Source organism: Bufo bufo, chromosome 4 (assembly GCF_905171765.1).
Source record: "Bufo bufo chromosome 4, aBufBuf1.1, whole genome shotgun sequence".
Lineage (NCBI taxonomy): Eukaryota > Metazoa > Chordata > Amphibia > Anura > Bufonidae > Bufo > Bufo bufo.
The window spans coordinates 561,903,614-561,925,123 of record NC_053392.1 but is presented as its reverse complement, the minus strand read 5'-3'; positions in this window follow the sequence as shown (position 1 = coordinate 561,925,123).

Genomic DNA, 21,510 nt, shown 5'->3' with positions numbered 1-21,510 from the left:
ACGCCCTGTGTCCTTAAGAGGTTAACCCAATTTTAGTAGTTTCTGCAATCTCCTTAGATGTTTTCTCTGCTTGATGTATGCCAATTATTTGACCCTTCTCAAACAGACTAACATCTTTTCCCACGACCACGAGATGTGTCTTTCGACATGGTTGTTTAAGAAATGATAAGCAACTCATTGCACCAGTTGGGGTAAAATAACTTGCTGCCAGCTGAAAGATAATCGCCCATGCAGTAATTATACTCTAGGAGGCTCATACCTATTTGCTTAGTTAAATCTAGGTGGCAACTTTTTTTTTTTGTACAGGCAGTGTATATACACTGCTCAAAAAAATAAAGGGAACACTTAAACAACACAATGTAACTCCAAGTCAATCACACTTCTGTGAAATCAAACTGTCCACTTAGGAATCAACACTGAGTGACAATCAATTTCACATGCTGTTGTGCAAATGGGATAGACAACAGGTGGAAATTATAGGCAATTAGCAAGACACCCCCAATAAAGGAGTGGTTCTGCAGGTGGTGACCACAGACCGCTTCTCAGTTCCTATGCTTCCTGGCTGATGTTTTGGTCACTTTTGAATGCTGGCGGTGCTTTCACTCTAGTGGTAGCATGAGACAGAGTTTACAACCCACACAAGTGGTTTAGGTAGTGCAGCTTATCCAGGATGGCACATCAATGCGTGCTGTGGCAAGAAGGTTTGCTGTGTCTGTCAGAGTAGTGTCCAGAGCATGGAGGCGCTACCAGGAGACAGGCCAGTAAATCAGGAGACGTGGAGGAGGCCGTAGGAGGGCAACAACCCAGCAGCAGGACCACTATCTCCGCCTTTGTGCAAGGAGGAACAGGAGGAGCACTGCCAGAGCCCTGCAAAATGACCTCCAGCAGGCCACAAATGTGCATGTGTCTGCTCAAACGGTCAGAAACAGACTCCATGAGGGTGATATGAGGGCCCGACGTCCACAGGTGGGGGTTGTGCTTACAGCCCAACACCGTGCAGGACGTTTGGCATTTGCCAGAGAACACCAAGATTGGCAAATTCGCCACTGGCGCCCTGTGCTCTTCACAGATGAAAGCAGGTTCACACTGAGCACATGTGACAGACGTGACAGAGTCTTGAGACGCCGCGGAGAACGTTCTGCTGCCTGTAACATCCTCCAGCATGACTGGTTTGGCATTGGGTCAGTAATGGTGTGGGGTGGCATTTCTTTGGAGGGCCGCACAGCCCTCCATGTGCTCGCCAGAGGTAGCCTGACTGCCATTAGGTACCGAGATGAGATCCTCAGACCCCTTGTGAGACCATATGCTGGTGCGGTTGGCCCTGGGTTCCTCCTAATGCAAGACAATGCTAGACCTCATGTGGCTGGAGTGTGTCAGCAGTTCCTGCAAGACGAAGGCATTGATGCTATGGACTGGCCCGCCCGTTCCCCAGACCTGACTCCAATTGAGCACATCTGGGACATCATGTCTCGCTCTATCCACCAACGTCACGTTGCACCACAGACTGTCCAGGAGTTGGCAGATACTTTAGTCCAGGTCTGGGAGGAGATCCCTCAGGAGACCGTCCACCACCTCATCAGGAGCATGCACGGGCGTTGTAGGGAGGTCATACAGGCACGTGGAGGCCACACACACTACTGAGCCTCATTTTGACTTGTTTTAAGGACATTAAATCAAAGTTGAATCAGCCTATAGTGTGTTTTTCCACTTTAATTTTAAGTGTGACTCCAAATCCAGACCTCCATGGGTTGAAAAATCTGATTTCCATTTTTTTATTTTTGTGTGATTTTGTTGTCAGCACATTCAACTATGTAAAGAACAAAGTATTTCAGAAGAATATTTAATTAATTCAGATCTAGGATGTGTTATTTTTGTGTTCCCTTTATTTTTTTGAGCAGTGTATATATATATATATATATATATATATATATATATACAGTACAGACCAAAAGTTTGGACACACCTTCTCATTCAAAGAGTTTTCTTTATTTTCATGACTATGAAAATTGTAGATTCACACTGAAGGCATCAAAACTATGAATTAACACATGTGGAATTATATTCATAACAAACAAGTGTGAAACAACTGAAAATATGTCATATTCTAGGTTCTTCAAAGTAGCCACCTTTTGCTTTGATTACTGCTTTGCACACTCTTGGCATTCTCTTGATGAGCTTCAAGAGGTAGTCCCCTGAAATGGTTATCACTTCACAGGTGTGCCCTGTCCGGTTTAATAAGTGAGATTTCTTGCCTTATAAATGGGGTTGGGACCATCAGTTGCGTTGAGGAGAAGTCAGGTGGATACACAGCTGATAGTCCTACTGAATAGACTGTTAGAATTTGTATTATGGCAAGAAAAAAGCAGCTAAGTAAAGAAAAACAAGTGGCCATCATTACTTTAAGAAATTAAGGTCAGTCAGTCAGCCGAAAAATTGGGAAAACTTTGAAAGTAAGGGCTATTTGACCATGAAGGAGAGTGATGGGAAGCTGCTCCAGATGACCTGGCCTCCACAGTCACCGGACCTGAACCCAATCGAGATGGTTTGGGGTGAGCTGGACCGCAGAGTGAAGGCAAAAGGGCCAACAAGTGCTAAGCATCTCTGGGAACTCCTTCAAGACTGTTGGAAGACCATTTCAGGGGACTACCTCTTGAAGCTCATCAAGAGAATGCCAAGAGTGTGCAAAGCAGTAATAAAAGCAAAAGGTGGCTACTTTGAAGAACCTAGAGACATATTTTCAGTTGTTTCACACTTGTTTGTTATGTATATAATTCCACATGTGTTAATTCATAGTTTTGATGCCTTCATAGTCATGAAAATAAAGAAAACTCTTTGAATGAGAAGGTGTGTCCAAACTTTTGGTCTGTACTGTGTATATACAGGGAGTGCAGAATTATTAGGCAAGTTGTATTTTTGAGGATTAATTTTATTATTGAACAACAACCATGTTCTCAATGAACCCAAAAAACTCATTAATATCAAAGCTGAATATTTTTGGAAGTAGTTTTTAGTTTGTTTTTAGTTTTAGCTATTTTAGGGGGATATCTGTGTGTGCAGGTGACTATTACTGTGCATAATTATTAGGCAACTTAACAAAAAACAAATATATACCCATTTCAATTATTTATTTTTACCAGTGAAACCAATATAACATCTCAACATTCACAAATATACATTTCTGACATTCAAAAACAAAACAAAAACAAATCAGTGACCAATATAGCCACCTTTCTTTGCAAGGACACTTAAAAGCCTGCCATCCATGGATTCTGTCAGTGTTTTGATCTGTTCACCATCAACATTGCGTGCAGCAGCAACCACAGCCTCCCAGACACTGTTCAGAGAGGTGTACTGTTTTCCCTCCTTGTAAATCTCACATTTGATGATGGACCACAGGTTCTCAATGGGGTTCAGATCAGGTGAACAAGGAGGCCATGTCATTAGATTTTCTTCTTTTATACCCTTTCTTGCCAGCCACGCTGTGGAGTACTTGGACGCGTGTGATGGAGCATTGTCCTGCATGAAAATCATGTTTTTCTTGAAGGATGCAGACTTCTTCCTGTACCACTGCTTGAAGAAGGTGTCTTCCAGAAACTGGCAGTAGGACTGGGAGTTGAGCTTGACTCCATCCTCAACCCGAAAAGGCCCCACAAGCTCATCTTTGATGATACCAGCCCAAACCAGTACTCCACCTCCACCTTGCTGGCGTCTGAGTCGGACTGGAGCTCTCTGCCCTTTACCAATCCAGCCACGGGCCCATCCATCTGGCCCATCAAGACTCACTCTCATTTCATCAGTCCATAAAACCTTAGAAAAATAAGTCTTGAGATATTTCTTGGCCCAGTCTTGACTTTTCAGCTTGTGTGTCTTGTTCAGTGGTGGTCGTCTTTCAGCCTTTCTTACCTTGGCCAAGTCTCTGAGTATTGCACACCTTGTGCTTTTGGGCACTCCAGTGATGGTGCAGCTCTGAAATATGGCCAAACTGGTGGCAAGTGGCATCTTGGCAGCTGCACGCTTGACTTTTCTCAGTTCATGGGCAGTTATTTTGCGCCTTGGTTTTTCCACACGCTTCTTGCGACCCTGTTGACTATTTTGAATGAAACGCTTGATTGTTCCATGATCACGCTTCAGAAGCTTTGCAATTTTAAGAGTGCTGCATCCCTCTGCAAGATATCTCACTATTTTTGACTTTTCTGAGCCTGTCAAGTCCTTCTTTTGACCCATTTTGCCAAAGGAAAGGAAGTTGCCTAATAATTATGCACACCTAATATAGGGTGTTGATGTCATTAGACCACACCCCTTCTCATTACAGAGATGCACATCACCTAATATGCTTAATTGGTAGTAGGCTTTCGAGCCTATACAGCTTGGAGTAAGACAACATGCATAAAGAGGATGATGTGGTCAAAATACTCATTTGCCTAATAATTCTGCACGCAGTGTATATATATATATATATATATATATATGTTATACTGTCCACTTCAGTGTTACTTTACACAGTTTAGTGTTATCTGCAAAAATTGATATTTTAATGTGCAAGCCTTCTACAAGATCATTAATAAATATATTGAAGAGAATAGGGCCTAATACTGAACCCTGAGGTACTCCACAAGTGACAGTGACCCAATCTGTGTGTGTACCATTAATATCGACCCTCTATTTTCCATCACTGAGCCAGTTACTTACCCACATACAGACATTTTCTCCCATTCCAAGCATTCACATTTTATGTGATACAGTATGAAATGGTTTGGAGAAGTCCAAATATACGATATTGATTGATTTGCCGCGGTCAATGGCAATAATGGCTGTAAAAAATAAAAGATTGATACTTACCTCATCCAGCGCAAAATCTCGTGCATGGTCATGTATGACGTCCCCACGCCAGCTAGTGTGATGACTTCATCACATGCGCAGGATCTTAATTAGAGATGTCGCGAACATAAAATTTTCCGTTCGCGAATGGTGAACGTGAATTTACGCAAATGTTCGCGAACTGCCATAGACTTCAATAGACAGGCGAATTTTAAAACCCACAGGGACTCTTTTTGGCCACAATAGTGGTTGGAAAAGTTGTTTCAAGGGGACTAACACCTGGACTGTGGCATGCCGGAGGGGGATCCATGGCAAAATTCCCATGGAAAAAAGTTCCTAATGGTTGTATTGCTAGAATTGATGAATATAGCGAATATAGCACTATATTCTCAATCTTCGTTATATTCTAGCAATACAACCATTAGGAACCCAGCTCTAAGTTGAATTCGCAATGCGATTAATATAACCTGTATTAATCGCATTGCGATTACAACTTAATCAAATTTGTGACACTGCAGCTTACGAATGAATCTAAGATGGATGCTGTCCTTGCTTTTTGATAGGAGGTGGGAGGGTCTGGGAGGGAGGCTATGCTGATTGGCTGGAATGTGTCTGCTGACTGTGAGGTACAGGGTCAAAGTTTGCTCAATGATGATGTATAGGGGGCGGACCGAACATCGCATATGTTCGCCCGCCGCGGCGAACGCGAACAAGCTATGTTCGCCGGGAACTGTTCGCCGGCGAATAGTTCGGGACATCTCTAATCTTAATCAAGATGGCTGTGGTGGCCTCTTCTTGTTCAAATGGGTAAGGTAGGTATTATTTTTTTTTTTAACTGACTAACCCCTGAAAGCCCTAATTTTTCATCCCATATGCAGTGATCAGCGATGAATATGGCATCTCAGGGGTTCAATGATGGGGGAAGGCGCAGTCGCAGTTTGCCATCTTTGCAGTCGCTACTTACAAAGATATGCGCTTTCAGACAAAGTAATTCATCGTAAAGCGAATTTCTTTGTGAAATTCGGCGAAGCATCCGAATCAAATTTTTGTAAACTTCGCTCATCACTAGTCATAATGCCACCTGTCGCGCTGAAAAAAAACTTCTCTGAGGTGACACTGGATGCTGGGTAAGGCAATGTAGAGAGAGTATACTTAAACTGTTTCGGACACTGTTTCAATTTCCCTGCCCAGAAGTCCATGTGTTCAGGGAACACGGTATGCCCTGGAGAAAGACCAGAGTACAGGTAAAATTCAACCTGGGTTTTCAGATGGTGTGTCTCTGTTTGCTCATTTGCATCAGCCTGGTGCGGCACATTGAAATAATGTCTCCATCTTGTTGATGACACTGAAGCACACGCCATCAGATCCATAAAGGATTCAGAATTCATTGTACCAAGTGGTACAGAAGTAGCTAAACCCCCAGCAACTTGGCCAGGTGGGGTTTGAGCTTGCACACCAACAGCATTGTTGGGAGTGTAGAGTTGTCTCCGGGCCACATTTTCTGTGATTAATGCCTTACAACGGAGTGGAGGAGGAGTAGTCTGAGTGGGAGAAGCAGTAAATGATGATGACGATGAAAAGGGCAATGCAATAAATGTGGATACAGCCTGGCTGCTGCAGAGGAGACCAGGAGAAAGAGGTCACTTTTGTTTCGCTAGCTGGAGGCCACTTCTTTTTTTCCTACTGGATTGGGTGATGCTGCTTTATGTGTTACAATGGAGCGGTGATGCTTACTTTTATGTTTGAACTTCTACAGCTTATTTTAATGCTACAGATCTGGCACGTTTTCAGCCTGCACCCACAGTATGAGCTGCATCAACCAGTTCCCGAGTTCAACATAGTAGAAGCATACCTGGCCAGGTATAAGAATGCAATATTTGTAGTAAAATGTCTTTGAACTACAGTCTGATGCAGTAATGCCTTCAATAACAGTGGTATAACAATGCAATGTTTGCAGTAAAATGCCTTTTAATAATACAGGTATAAAAAGAATGTTATTGTCATAAAATGTTTTTGCTAAAACTGAATGCTATGTTGTGGGAATATGCAACACATTTAAAGGGCATGTGTCTACATATTTGTACCTATGAAACTGGCTAACCTGTTGCATGTGCACTTGGTAGCTGAAGGCATCTGTGTTGATCCCATGTTCATATATGCCTGCTTTTCTAAGAAAAATGTTGTTTTAATATAAGCAAACAAGCCTCTAGGAGCAATGGGGACATTGCCATTAAACATAGAGGCTCAGCTCTGTCTCTAACTGCCCTACCCTCCATACTTTGATTGACAGGACCAGGTATTAAGTATTCACTGTCGGGCCCTGTTAATTAAAGTGCATATACGGCAGTTGCAGAGAAAGCAGAGCCTTTAGGTATAACGGTAACACCCCCGTTTTTCCTAGAGACCAATTTGCATACATTAAAACATAATTTTTCTCAGCAATGTGGGCATATACACTTCCTATCCCAAAAAAAAGTCGCCACCAAAAAAATAAATAAAGGTCACACACTAATATTTTGTTGAACCGCCATTAGCTTTGATTATGGCACGCATTCGCCGTGGCATTGTTTCGATAAGCTTCTGCAATGTCACAAGATTTATTTCCATCCAGTTTTGAATTAATTTTTCACCAAGATCTTGCATTGATGATGGTAGAGTCTAACCGATTCTCCAGCCCATCCTAAAGATTCTCAATGGGGTTAAGGTCTGGACTCTGTGGTGGCCAATCCATGTGTGAAAATGATGTCTCATGCTCCCTGAAGCACTCTTTCACAATTTAAACCCGATGAATCCTGGCATTGTCATCTTGGAATATGCCCGTGCCATCAGGGAAGAAAAAAATCCATTGATGGAATAACCAGGTCGTTCAGGTAGTCAGCTGACCTCATTCTTGGAGCACATACTGTTGCTGAACCTAGACCCGACCAACTGCAGTAACCCCAGATCATAGCACTGCCCCCACAGGCTTGTACAGTAGGCACTAGGCATGATGGGCACATCACTTTATCTGCCTCTCTTCTTACCCTGATGCGCCCATCACTCTGGAACAGGGTAAATCTTGACTCATCAGACCACAAGACCTTCTTCCATTGCTCCAGAGTCCAATCTTTATGCTCTCTAGCAAATTGAAGCCTTTTTTTCTGGTTTGCCTCACTGATTAGTGGTTTTCTTATGGCTACACAGCTGTTCAGTCCCAATCCCTTGAGTTCCCTTCACATTGTGCATGTGGAAATGCTCTTACTTTCACTATTAAACATAGCCCTGAGTTCTACTGTTGTTTTTCTTTGATTTGATTTCACCAAACATCACGATCATTCAGGATTTTTTTCCCGCCACATTTCTTCCTTGAATACGATGGGTCCCCACTATCCTTCCAGTTTTTAATAATGTGTTGGACAGTTCTAAACCCAATTTTAGTAGTTTCTGCAATCTCCTTAGATGTTTTCTCTGCTCAATGCATGCCAATGATTTGACCCTTCTCAAACTGACTAACATCTTTTCCACGACCACAAGATGTGTCTTTCGACATGGTGTTTTAAGAAATGATAAGCAACTCATTGCACCATTTGGGGTTAAATAACTTGTTGCCAGCTGAGAGATAATCGCCCATGCGGTAATTATCCAATAGGAGGCTCATACCTATTTGCTTAGTTAAATCCAGGTGGTGACTTTTTTTTTGGACAGCACCTGCGGCACCTAAGTTGTTTAGAGGGAAGGAGCTCTATTAGCCTCGGATGAGATTGTGGTTAGCCTATATCTGAGCATGCGGGAAGCGGCCTAATTAAGGCCCAAGACTTGCCTCCAGTGTTTTCTAATAGGCTGTGCCTCTGGCCTGCTGATGGATGTCAGTATAGCACTGATAGTAAAATACATTGCACTGTATGAACAGTGCAATGTATTTTTAATAGAGATCAACAATTGCCTATTATAGTCCCCTTAAAAGTTATTAAATAAAAACAAAATCAAAGTAAATAAAATACACTTTTCTGATTTTTTTTCCTGGAATTATTACTATGACTATAGGGGGCTTTACTACTACTGGGGAACCATAGGAGGCTTCATAACAGAGGGAATTTATTATTAGTGAAAGCATTAAAGAGGGCTTTAATTTTACTGGATCCCCCTGGTGTGTGTGTGGGCGGGGGGGGGGGGGCATAGTACTACTGAGGACAGTTTAGGGAATTATTACTACTGGGGGCACTATAGGGGGTTGTATTACCACTGGGGCACTGTAGGGGCACTCTGCTTGGCACAATTACTTTTAGATGGCAATAGTATTTTCAGGGGGACTATCTTCACAGCACTATTTTTTCTGCAGTGTAGCATTTGGGTGATTGGGGAATTCAAGAGTACAGCGGCAGAGTGTTGGTGGAGGTGGCAGAAACTATTGGGGAACCAGGATGAGGAGTTTGTGTTGCGGAGATGGAAAGGATGTTTGAAAATGTGTCTAACTCTAAGATGTGGCAATAAGAGGTTGTCATGGAAGTTTGAACCAAATGGAGATAAGGAAAGAAAATGTCTACTTTAGAGATGTCACTATATATAATAGATATATAGTTCTATATTCTCCTGTATTTTGTATCGCTGAAAGACAAGGCGGCATGCTGATGAAAGGCCTTGGTGCTATAGTGCTATGACCCGCATACAACATGAAACTACTTTATTTTTTACCCATGGCTGACATAAGTTCCTTATCCACCCCTATTGTCTGGGAGGTTAAACATTAAGCTAAAAGTAGGAAACGTAATAAAATAAATAAAATAACTACTAGCACTCACCTGTCAAATCCTTTAAATCCTCTGCTGTCCTGGTGGTCTCCTGATGTACATACTAGCTTCTTAGATAATAAAGATCAGTGGGGACCCTGCAGCATCAGTGTTGGAGCTGCAGGGGATTTAACAGCTGAGTAATAGTAACATTTTCTTTTCTTAGCTTAAGTTCTTAAACTCCTAGACAACCCACCCCTTTAACATGATGCCAATAAAACAAAACACACTATCAAGCAGTTAGCTGACAATTGTTGCCTACTATTTATTTATGTCGATTCTGTAACCTAGACCATATGTGGTTTCATTGCTTTTTCATCTTCAGGGGACAATGAAACTGCAAAGGATACCTAGAAAAAGGAACAACTAATGAAATCTGAGACTGAGTGATGAACCCTTAAATCCCCATCTCAGCTTTTATAGCTTAGAAAATATTTAGTCTTAAAATAATCAACTTTTCAAACTCAATTTACAAATTTCACTCACCAATGCTTTATTCCATGAGTATTTTTGATCATTGCTTAAATTACTGTACATTTCCTAAAATAAACAAACCATTATATTTTATTCATGGTTTTGTTTTACTTCTTGGGTTAATATAGGGGAATACCTCAATTACAATCTCCAGTTAGTTGGAGTGTAGATCACCTACAAAGAACATCTTCATTGTTTTATACATGCTAAGGCCTCATGCACACGACCGTTTTTTTTTGCGGTCCGCAAAAACGGGTTCCGTTTTTCCGTGACCGTTTTTTCATCCGTGGGTCTTGCTTAATATTTGGAGGATCCACGGACATGACGTTTTGGTGTCCGCCTGGCCGTGCGGAGCCAAACAGATCCGTCCTGAATTACAATGCAAGTCAATGGGGACAGATCCGTTGACGTTGACACAATATGGTGCAATTTCAAACGGATCCGTTCGCCATTGACTTTCAATGTAAAGTCAGGAGTTAATATACCATCGGATCGGAGTTTTTCTCCAATCCGATGGTAGATTTTAACTTGAAGCGTCCCCATCACCATGGGAACGCGTCTATGTTAGAATATACCATCGGATTTGAGTTACATTGTAAAACTCAGATCCGACAGTATATTCTAACACAGAGGCGTTCCCATAGTGATGGGGACGCTTCTAGTTAGAATATACTACGAACTGTGTACATGACTGCCCCCTGCTGCCTGGCAGCACCTGATCTCTTACAGGGGGCTGTGATCAGCACAATTAACCCTTCAGGTGCCGCACCTGAAGGGGTTAATTGTGCGTATCATAGCCCCCTGTAAGAGATCAGGGGCTGCCAGGCAGCAGGGGGCAGACCCCCCTCCCTCCCCAGTTTGAATATCATTGGTGGCCAGTCTGCGGCCTCCGTCGGCCCCCCTCCCCCCCTCTATTGTAATTTCATTGGTGGCCAGTGTGCGGCCTCCCCTCTCCCCCCCCACCTGCCCGATCATTGGTGGCAGCGGAGATTCCGATCGGAGTCCCAGTTTAATCGCTCTGGGGCTCCGATCGGTAACCATGGCAACCAGGATGCTACTGCAGGCCTGGTTGCCTTGGTTACTTAGCAATATTACAATATTAGAAGCATCATACTTACCTGCTGGCTGCTGCGCTGTCTGTGTCCGGCCGGGAGCTCCTCCTACTGGTAAGTGACAGATCATTAAGCAATGCGCCGCACAGACCTGTCACTTACCAGTAGGAGGAGCTCCCGGCCGGACACAGACAGCGCAGCAGCCAGCAGGTAAGTATGATGCTTCTAATATTGTAATATTGCTAAGTAACCATGGCAACGAGGCCTGCAGTAGCGTCCTGGTTGCCATGGTTTCCGATCGGAGCCCCAGAGCGATTAAACTGGGACTCCGATCGGAATCTCCGCTGCCACCAATGATCGGGGGGGAGGGGAGGCCGCACACTGGCCACCAATGATATTAATACAATAGAGGGGGGGCCGGGGGGGCCGCACACTGGCCACCAATGATGTTACAATAGAGGGAGGGGGGGCCGGGGGAGGCCGCACACTGGCCACCAATGATATTCAAACTGGGGAGGGAGGGGGGTCTGCCTCCTGCTGCCTGGCAGCCCCTGATCTCTTATAGGGGGCTATGATATGCACAATTAACCCCTCAGGTGCAGCACCTGAGGGGTTAATTGTGCGGATCACAGCCCCCTGTAAGAGATCGGGTGCTGCCAGGCAGCAGGGGGCAGTCATGTACACAGTTCGTAGTATATTCTAACTAGAAGCGTCCCCATCACTATGGGAACGCCTCTGTGTTAGAATATACTGTCGGATATGAGTTTTCACAAAGTGAAAACTCATCTCTAAAAAAGCTTTTATGCAGACGGATCTTCGGATCCGTCTGTGTGAAAGTAGCCTACGGCCACGGATCACGGACGCGGATGCCAATCTTGTGTGCATCCGTGTTCTTTCACGGACCCATTGACTTGAATGGGTCCGTGAACCGTTGTCCGTCAAAAAAATAGGACAGGTCATATTTTTTTGACGGACAGTAAACACGGATCACGGATGCGGCTGCAAAACGGTGCATTTTCCGATTTTTCCACGGACCCATTGAAAGTCAATGGGTCCGTGAAAAAAAACGGAAGACGGCACAACGGCCACGGATGCACACAACGGTCGTGTGCATGAGGCCTTAGACTCTATATTTACTTAACCGCTTTACGTCCGCCCATAGGATATAAACGTCCTATGGGTGGACCTCTATTTCTGAAAGCACGTTTTAAAACGTCCTTTCAGAAATAGCAGCTGCACACTAATCGTGCAGCTGCTGATCGGGTTGCCCGCTGTCAGTGACAGCAGGTCAACCCTAAGACAAGGCAGGGACAGTGCCCAGGTGTCCCTGCCTTCCGGATCGCTGCAGACACAGCGCTCACCGAGCGCTGTGTATGCGGAGCAGGAAGCGCTATGCGCTTCCTGTTCCGGCCCGGCAATCATGTGACCGCCGTGACCGGAGAGTGCAGGGGCTGTGTGAGGTCTCTCAGAGACCTCAATCAGCCCTGCTCTGAGGCTGTAGAGCGCTGGATTGCTGCTGTACAGCCTCTCTAGGGGTGTATTTGTCCTGTAACTGGGGCTACTATGTCAGCCCCAGTTACAGGAGAAATCAACAGTAAAAAAAAAAAGAAAAAGTGAAGTAAATGTCCCCCAGAGGTCTTGTATGACCTTATGGGGGACGAAAAGTGTAAAAAAATAAAAATAAAAATTAAAGGTTGAAAATAAAAAAAGAAAAAAAGTTTCACATGTAAAAAAAAAAGTCCCCAAGTAAGGAATGAAAAAAAAAAGTTAAAAATAGAAAAAATAAAATAAAATAGACATATTTGGTATTGCCGAATCCGTAAAAACCAGCTCTATAAAAATATCACATGACCTAACCCCTCGGGTGAACACCGTAAAAAAAAAAAAAAAAAAACTGTGTCAAAACAAGCAATTTTTGTCACCTTGCATCACAAAAGGTGCAACACCAAGTGATCAAAAACGCGTATGTCCCACAAAATGGTACCAATAAAACCGTCACCTCATCCCGCAAAAAATGAGCCCCTACATAAGAAAATCTCTCAAAAAATAAAAAAACTATAGCTCTTAGAACATGGAGACACTAAAACATCACTTTTTTGGTTTCAAAAATGCTATTATTGTGTTAAAGTGAAACAAATAAAAAAAAGTATAAATATTAGGTATTGCCGCGTCCGTAAAAACCAGCTCTATAAAAATATCACATGACCTAACCCCTCGGGTGAACACCGTAAAAAAAAAAAAAAAAAAAAAATCTGTGTCAAAACAAGCAATTTTTGTCACCTTGCATCACAAAAGGTGCAACACCAAGTGATCAAAAACGCGTATGTCCCACAAAATAGTACCAATAAAACCGTCACCTCATCCCTCAAAAAATGAGCCCCTACATAAGAAAATCTCTCAAAAAATAAAAAAAACTATAGCTCTTAGAACATGGAGACACTAAAACATCATTTTTTGGGTTTCAAAAATGCTATTATTGTGTTAAAGTGAAACAAATAAAAAAAAGTATACATATTAGGTATTGCCGCATCCGTAAAAACCAGCTCTATAAAAATATCACATGACCTAACCCCTCGGATGAACACCGTAAAAAAAAAAAAAAAAAAAAAAAAATGGGTCAAAACAAGCAATTTTTGTCACCTTGCATCACAAAAGGTGCAACACCAAGTGATCAAAAACGCGTATGTCCAACAAAATAGTACAAATAAAACCGTCACCTCATCCCGCAAAAAATGAGCCCCTACATAAGAAAATCTCTCAAAAAATAAAAAAACTATGGCTCTCAGAACATGGACACATTAAAACATATTTTTTTTGTTTCAAAAATGCTATTATTGTGTAAAACTTTAATAAATGAGAAAAAGTATACATATTAGGTATCGCCACGTCCGTAACAATCTGCTCTATAAAAATGTCACTTGACTGAACCCCTCAGGTGAACGCTGTAAAAATAAATAAATAGAAACTGTGCTAAAACAACCAATTTTTTTGTCACCTTGCCCCATAAAGTGTTATAATGAATGATCAAAAAATCATATGTACCCAAAAATAGTACTAATAAAACTGGCACCTTATCCCCTAGTTTCCAAAATGGGGTCACTTCTTGGGAGTTTCTACTGTAAGGGTGCATCAGGGGGCTTCAAATGGGACATGGCATCTAAAAACCATGTGGAGTTCCTTTTCTTCTGCGCCCTGCCGTGTGCCCATACAGCAGTTTATGACCACATGTGGGGTGTTTCTGTAAACCGCAGAATCTGGGTAATAAATATTGAGTTTTTTTTGGCTGTTAACCATCGATGTGTTAAAGAAAAAAATTGATTAAAATGGAAAATCTGCCAAAAAAGTGAAATTTTAAAATTTGATCTCCATTTTCCTTTAATTCTTGTGGAACGCCTAAAGGGTTAACAAAGTTTGTAAAATCGGTTTTGAATACCTTGAGGGGTGTAGTTTCTACAATGGGGTCATTTATGGGGGTATCCACTATGTAGGCCCCACAAAGTGACTTCAGACCTGAACTGGTCCTTAAAAGGTGGGTTTTGGCAATTTTCTTAAAAATTTGAAGAATTGCTTCTAAACTTCTAAGCCTTCTAACGTCCTAAAAAAATAAAATGACATTTCCAAAATGATGCCAACATAAAGTAGACATATGGGGAATGTTAAATAATAAATATTTTATGAGGTATCACTTTCTGTTTTAAAAGCAGAGAAATTGAAATTTAGAAAATTGCGAATTTTTCTAATTTTTGGGTAAATTTGGGATTTTTTCATAAATAAAGGTGAAATATTTTGACTCAAATTTATGACTATCATGAAGTACAATGTGTCACGAGAAAACAATCTCTGAATGACTTGCATAAATAAAGGCGTTCCAAAGTTATTACCACATAAAGTGAGATATGTCAGTTTTGCAAAATTTGGCCTGGTCAGGAAGGGGGCAAATGGCCCAGGTGGCAGGTGGTTAAAGGGGTTGTCTATCCTAGGAGCCTAGAACTGCAATGGATGGTACTGGTGCACAGTTTAAAAGAAAGAAATGAAACACTTGTCCACAGCCCTGCTAGTCAAGTGCCTCAGCTCCATTCACAGCCAAGTCTGGTCCCCATTGGACTGGAAGTGACTTTGTCCCACGATTGCTGCAGCCAATCAGTGACCTTAGTGGTCACATGTGCTTCTATGGCACGTGATTATCACTGGTTCCACCCAATTTAAGCTGTTGGCTCCTAGGTGGACTACCCCTTTAACCCAAAGATGATAGCCACTGTAAATGTACAGCGGAAGTCATCACTTTAAATATGGCACCCACTCACAAGCATAGCAGGTGCCATCACCACCTAGTTTCTACTGTTTAATGCAGCAGATACCCAAGCTAATGTCTGTAATTGGCAATAACTGCCAGTTGCAGATATTTACCACTCAGATGTTGTGGTCAAATGTGAACATGGCATCTGAGTGGTGAAAATGTGGGAGCTCCTGTGCAGGTAAGGACTTCGCCTCGCCTGAGATCGGGGAAGCTGTTGTCTGTTAATAGTACCATGTCTATGCCTATGATACCATACCAATGTCTATCACAGGTACATTCCAGTACAGGCGTGTAGGTGGCAGCACTGCATTGGAATATGCTGAATTGTTTGTTAAAGTTGCCTAGAGTAACAAAATAAAAATAAATAAATAAAATCATAGCCTTTATTGCATCCAAAAAACACCCTTACTAATAAAATTAAAGATTGCCACGAAAAAATGAGCCTTCACACAACTCATTTAGACATTTTTTTTTTTTTACGTTTTTTTCTTCCAATATTAAAACAGAAGAAAAACAATATAAATAAGGTATTGTACTTCTGGTTATCCAAAGATTGAAAGGAACAGGTTAGTTTTACCGTATAGTGAACACAGTAAAACTGAAATCCGTAACATTGTGGCGGAATTGCATTTTTTCCCAATTCCATACTATTTGGAATGTTTTTCCAGCTTCTCACTACATTGTATGCAATATTAACCCCTTCTACTCCAGGCCAGTTTTCACTTTCCTGCCCAGGCCATTTTTTTGCAAATCTGACATGTGTCACTTTATGTGGTAATAACTTTGGAACACTTTTATTTATCCAAGCCATTCTGAGATTGTTTTCTCGTGACACATTGTACGTCATAAATCTGAGTCAATATATTTCACCATTATTAAAAATTGTAATTTCTCTTTTCTTTTAAAAAAGAAAGTGATACCTCACAAAATATTTATTACTTAAACATTCCCCATATGTCTACTTTATGTTTGTATCATTTTGTAAATGTTATATTTTTTTTTGGGGGGGGGGGGATGTTAGAAGGCTTAGAATTTTAGAAGCAGTTCCGATGTCACCCAATGCACCCCTACAGTAGAAACTCACAAAATTGACCCCATTTTGGAAACTAGGGGATAAGGTGACAGTTTTATTAGAACTATTTTGATTTTTAATCGCTTTATATTACATTTTTTGTCAGGCAAGGTAACCAAATAATGGCTGTTTGGCACTGTTTTTCTTTTTTACAACGTTCATCTGACAGGTTAGATCATGCAAATAAAAGAAAGGGTTAAATCCAGCTCACCCATGATAATCCTGTGGAATGGTGCGCGGAACGGACCCAAGTCAGTCCTGATGTATATCCAAATGAAAAAGAAAAAAGGCTCCAGCACCAAATGTAGACGTTTTTCCGGTCCTGATCTTTATTCACCAAAATTGTTCAGAGTATATACAGAATACAGTGGCACTGATTCCCACTCTTCCCCAGTTGATTTACGCGTTTCGAACGATGATGTTCTTAGTCATAATCAAAGGTATTTGACCTGCTATGATCTTAAATAGGGTCCATCCTAGCTTTCCCAACCCACAAAGGGAGGGGTTTGGGAGAAAAAGGGTGGGGGTGGACTCGATCAGCAGCACGTGAAACACCTGTTCAAACAAACATACACACCCGTGACATATATCCATTTTAGAGATACAATAAAACAACTCCTGCAATTTAGCGCAACCAAACTAGCCACAAAAAACACATATTACTTAGGGCAGCCCCTCTAATAAAGGCACATTACATCCTACAATCCTGATGTACTGGGGTTAGATCCTATTTGGATACCTGTGGATGCCGTGCCCATATCGCTGCAATGTGAAAAGTCCACAGAGGCACCAGGTTCATGCTTTGGTTTATCAATTTCATAACAAAACATACTTGTGTGTCTGATTCCATCCATTGTCAGCAAAGCCGCATAATGTGGACCAGGTTGAAGGAAACCGAGCTTGGGTCCATAGCTAACTTAGCATATGAAACCAGCCTTATATATTAAAAATTATAATCCTGCTCTGGTTCCCGTATTCCCTAAGGTAACATTAGTTGGCTATGATTTAAGGTAGAATACCTAATAAAAATAAAACTTGCGAAATTGAAATCTCCACTTGGACCAATCACGCATGAAAAATGTTGTATTTCTTAGGATGGGACCAGACACACATCATGCCTGAGAAAATGCGAATATATAAATATTCAGAAAACCAGGTATGAACATGTCACATTTTATTTTTGTTTTTATTATCTTAGTGTACCTATACGGTATCCCTTTGGGTGTTCTTAAATGTCGCACTGATATCCCTGCAGTGTGGCCATTTGGTAATATAACATCCTATTCCTACTAAAATCCCGAATCTTTATAATAGATCCCCCATATGTGTCTAATTTGATCCATCATGAAACGCATGGTGTGAACTAGGGGGAAGAAATCCACCCTGATTTATAGATTGTATTCTCACTCTAACTTTTTACTTCTCGCTCCAAAGGATCATATATGTGTTGGACTTACTAGTGTAAAGAAACTCCTTGTATGGGTAAAGCCCAAAATTTGAACCTCACACAGGTCTTTTTATGCGCATATATTATAAATGTGTCAGCCAAACTACGCTAATACAGGAATCATATCATAAAAAAAAAAAAAGAGGGAAAATATATGTATAAAAATTATAATTATATATATATGAATATAAATATAAATATAAAAATAAAAACAGTGCAAAAAACGGCTTTGCCACATGCTGACTTCAGTATAGATACATTAATTCATTCCTGAAGTTAAGACCTTGTGGGTGTCTGGTATTGAGTCTCCAGATCCAAAAGGCTTCCCGTAAGAGGATTTTTTGTTTTATGTTGCCTCCTCTCAATGGCAATGTGACACGTTCAAATGCAAATGTACTGAAAGTGTCAATGCTGCGGTCATGAACATTAATAAAGTGATTGGCTGCATTCGATACTCCTGTTGTTAGTGGATTGGATATATAATTCAAGTGTTCTCGTAGCCTTTCTTTATATTTCCTGCTAGTTCATCCTACATACATCAGACCGCACGCTGTGCATGTGATGATATAGATGACTCCTACAGTGTTGCAATTGATATAGCTTTTAATAGAAAAGGTTTCCGAATGTGTTGTGTTATGGAATTTCTTAGTTGTTTTTGCTACCTTGCATGTTTTGCAGCGTTGTCCCCCACATTTTGTGAAACCCGTATACTTGAGCCACGTGGGCGGGGTCTGTTTTTGCATTGGAGTATACATAGAGGGTGATAATGTTGTACCTAAAGTATTTGGCCTCCTAGATACAATACGGCAGCCATCCTTTAACACTTCCCTAAGGATGTCATCTTCAAAAAGAATCGGAAGGCAATTTTCAATAATCTTTTTGATTCTCGAGAACTGTCTACTATAGGTTAGTACAAGAGTGGGTATAAATTTATTGTTCTGACTTGCAGAGGGCATATGATTCTTATTGACACATTTGACTATTTTTGTATTATTTTTGTTATTTTGATTATGTTTTCTTTCCAGTTGGCCACTATCTTTATTACTTGTTGAACCTGATCTGTTTTGATTGTTTATTGTAAGGCCCAATAGATCTAATCTTGATTAATTCTTTGCGATATTTAAGCCTCTGGAAAGCATCCAATGAGGGTATCCCCTCATTGTAAGACGTTTCCAAATATTTTCACATTCTCTATTGAAAGCTGGGTCTGTACTACAGTTTCTTCGGGCCCTTTTGAATTCTCCGACTGGTATGCTTTTTATTTTATGGGCGGGGTGATGACTGTCTGCTTTCAAAATGGTGTTCCCTGATATTTCTTTACGGTATGTTTGAGTTTTCACTATCAAGTCTGATAGTTTCAGGGTGCTGTACGTGAGTGAACTGTAAATTATAAGTATTGTTATTGACATAACCCGCAAAGTCTGGTATGGCAGACACATCACAACCCCAGATCAGGAGTAGATCATCGATGTATCTGCCATACCAGACCAGACAGTCAGAAAAAGGATTGTTCACTGAGAAAATGTATTTTTCTTCCCAGAAGGCCATAGCCAAATTGGCCAGAGATGGGGAAAATTTGGCCCTATTGAAACTCCTGAAATTTGAACATAAAAGATCTCATCAAATAAAAAATAATTGTGTGTCAATAGATAAGAAGTTACTTCCGGAACAAAATCAATGAAAATATCCGAGTATTTGCTATATCTATGTAAATTATATTCTAATGCCAAAAGGGCAAATGTATGAGGAATGGATGGATAAAGTGATACAACGTTGAGTGTTAGCCACCTATAATTATTTTGCCATTTGAAATTATACATATATTTGAGTACATCAGTACTATCTCTAATATATCCCGGGAGTCTTTTCACCAAAGGCTGCAGCACTGAATCCAACCATTCACTCATCCTTTCTGTCAAAGATCCAATGCCCGACACTATGGGCCGTAATGGGGGAGGATTAACCCCTTTGTGCATTTTTGGGAGGGCATGGATTATTGGTGTTACAGGACATTCCACATTCAAAAAGTCACATTGTTTTTGGCTTATATGACCCTTTTCTGTACCCCTATTCAGGATGAGGACTAATTCTTCCTTGTATTTTTGGAGGGGATTATGTTTCAAAATTTTTTAGATCATGCGCTAATTTTATAGAGCAGGCTGATATCAAATATGTCTACTTTCTTTGTTTGTTTCAGTTTTACATAATAAAGCATTTTTGAAAAAAATATGTTTTTGTGTCTCCATTTTCTGAACGCCATATTTTAAAAAATTTCTGCCAATCGTTTTGTGCAGGAGCTTATTTTTTGCAGGAAGAGTTGACGTTTTTATTTGATTTTTTGATCATTCATTATTACACTTTATGAGGCAAGGTGACAAAAAAAAAAATTGGTTGTTTTGGCACAGTTTTTATTAATTTATTTTTACAGCGTTCACCTGAGGGGTTAGTTCACGTGATATTTTTATAGAGCAGGTCGTTACAGATGTGGAAATATCTAAAATGTATACTTGTTCTTATTTATTTAAGTTTTACACAATAATAGCATTTTTGAATTTAAAAAAAAATTATGTTTTAGTATCTCCATAGTCTGAGAGCCATAATTTTTTATTTTTTGACCGATTGTCTTAGGTAGGGGCTAATTTGTTTTGCAGGATGAGATGACGGATTGATTGGTTCTATTTTGGGGGGCATACGTCTTTTTGATCGCTTGGTGTTGCACTTTAAATGATGTTAGGGGACAAAAAAATCGATTTTTTGGCACAGTTTTTATTTTATTTTGTTTACGGTGTTCAGCTGAGGAGTTAGGTCATGGTATATTTTTATAGAGTAGGTCGTTACAGATGTGGCAATACCTAATATGTATACTTTTTCTTATTTATTTAACTTTAACACAATAATAGCATTTTTGAAGCAAAAAAAATAATAATATTTTAGTGTCTCCATTGTCTGAGAGTCATAGTCCCATAGGTGGGATCTCATTTTTTGCGGGATGAGGTGCCGGTTTGATTGGTACTATTTTGGGGGGCATATGCCTTTTTGATCGCTTGGTGTTGCAATTTTTGTGATGTAAGGTGACAAAAAATGGCTTTTTTGGCACTGTTTTCATTTTTTTACTGTGTTCACCTGAGGGGTTAAATCATGTGATATTTTTATAGAGATAGTTGTTATGGACGCGGTGATACCTAATATGTATACTTATTTTTATTTATTTCACTTTAACACAATAATTGCATTTTTGAAACCAAAAAATGATGTTTTAGTGTCTCCATGTTCTGAGAGCTATAATTTTTAAATTTTTTGGGTGATTGTCTTAGGTAGGGGCTCTTTTTTTGCGGGATGAGGTGACGTTTTTAAAGGTACCAGTTTGAGGGGCATACGCCTTTTTAATTGCTTGGTGTTGCAATTTTTGTCATGTAAGGTGATTTTTTTTGTACAGTTTTTTTATTTGTTTTTGCGGTGTTTATCGGACGGGGTGGGTCATGTGATATATTTATAGAGACGGTCGTTACGGATGCTGCGATACCTAATATGTGTGTGTTTTCTTTTTTTTCTCTTTTTTTTATGTAAAATCAGGGGAAGGCGTG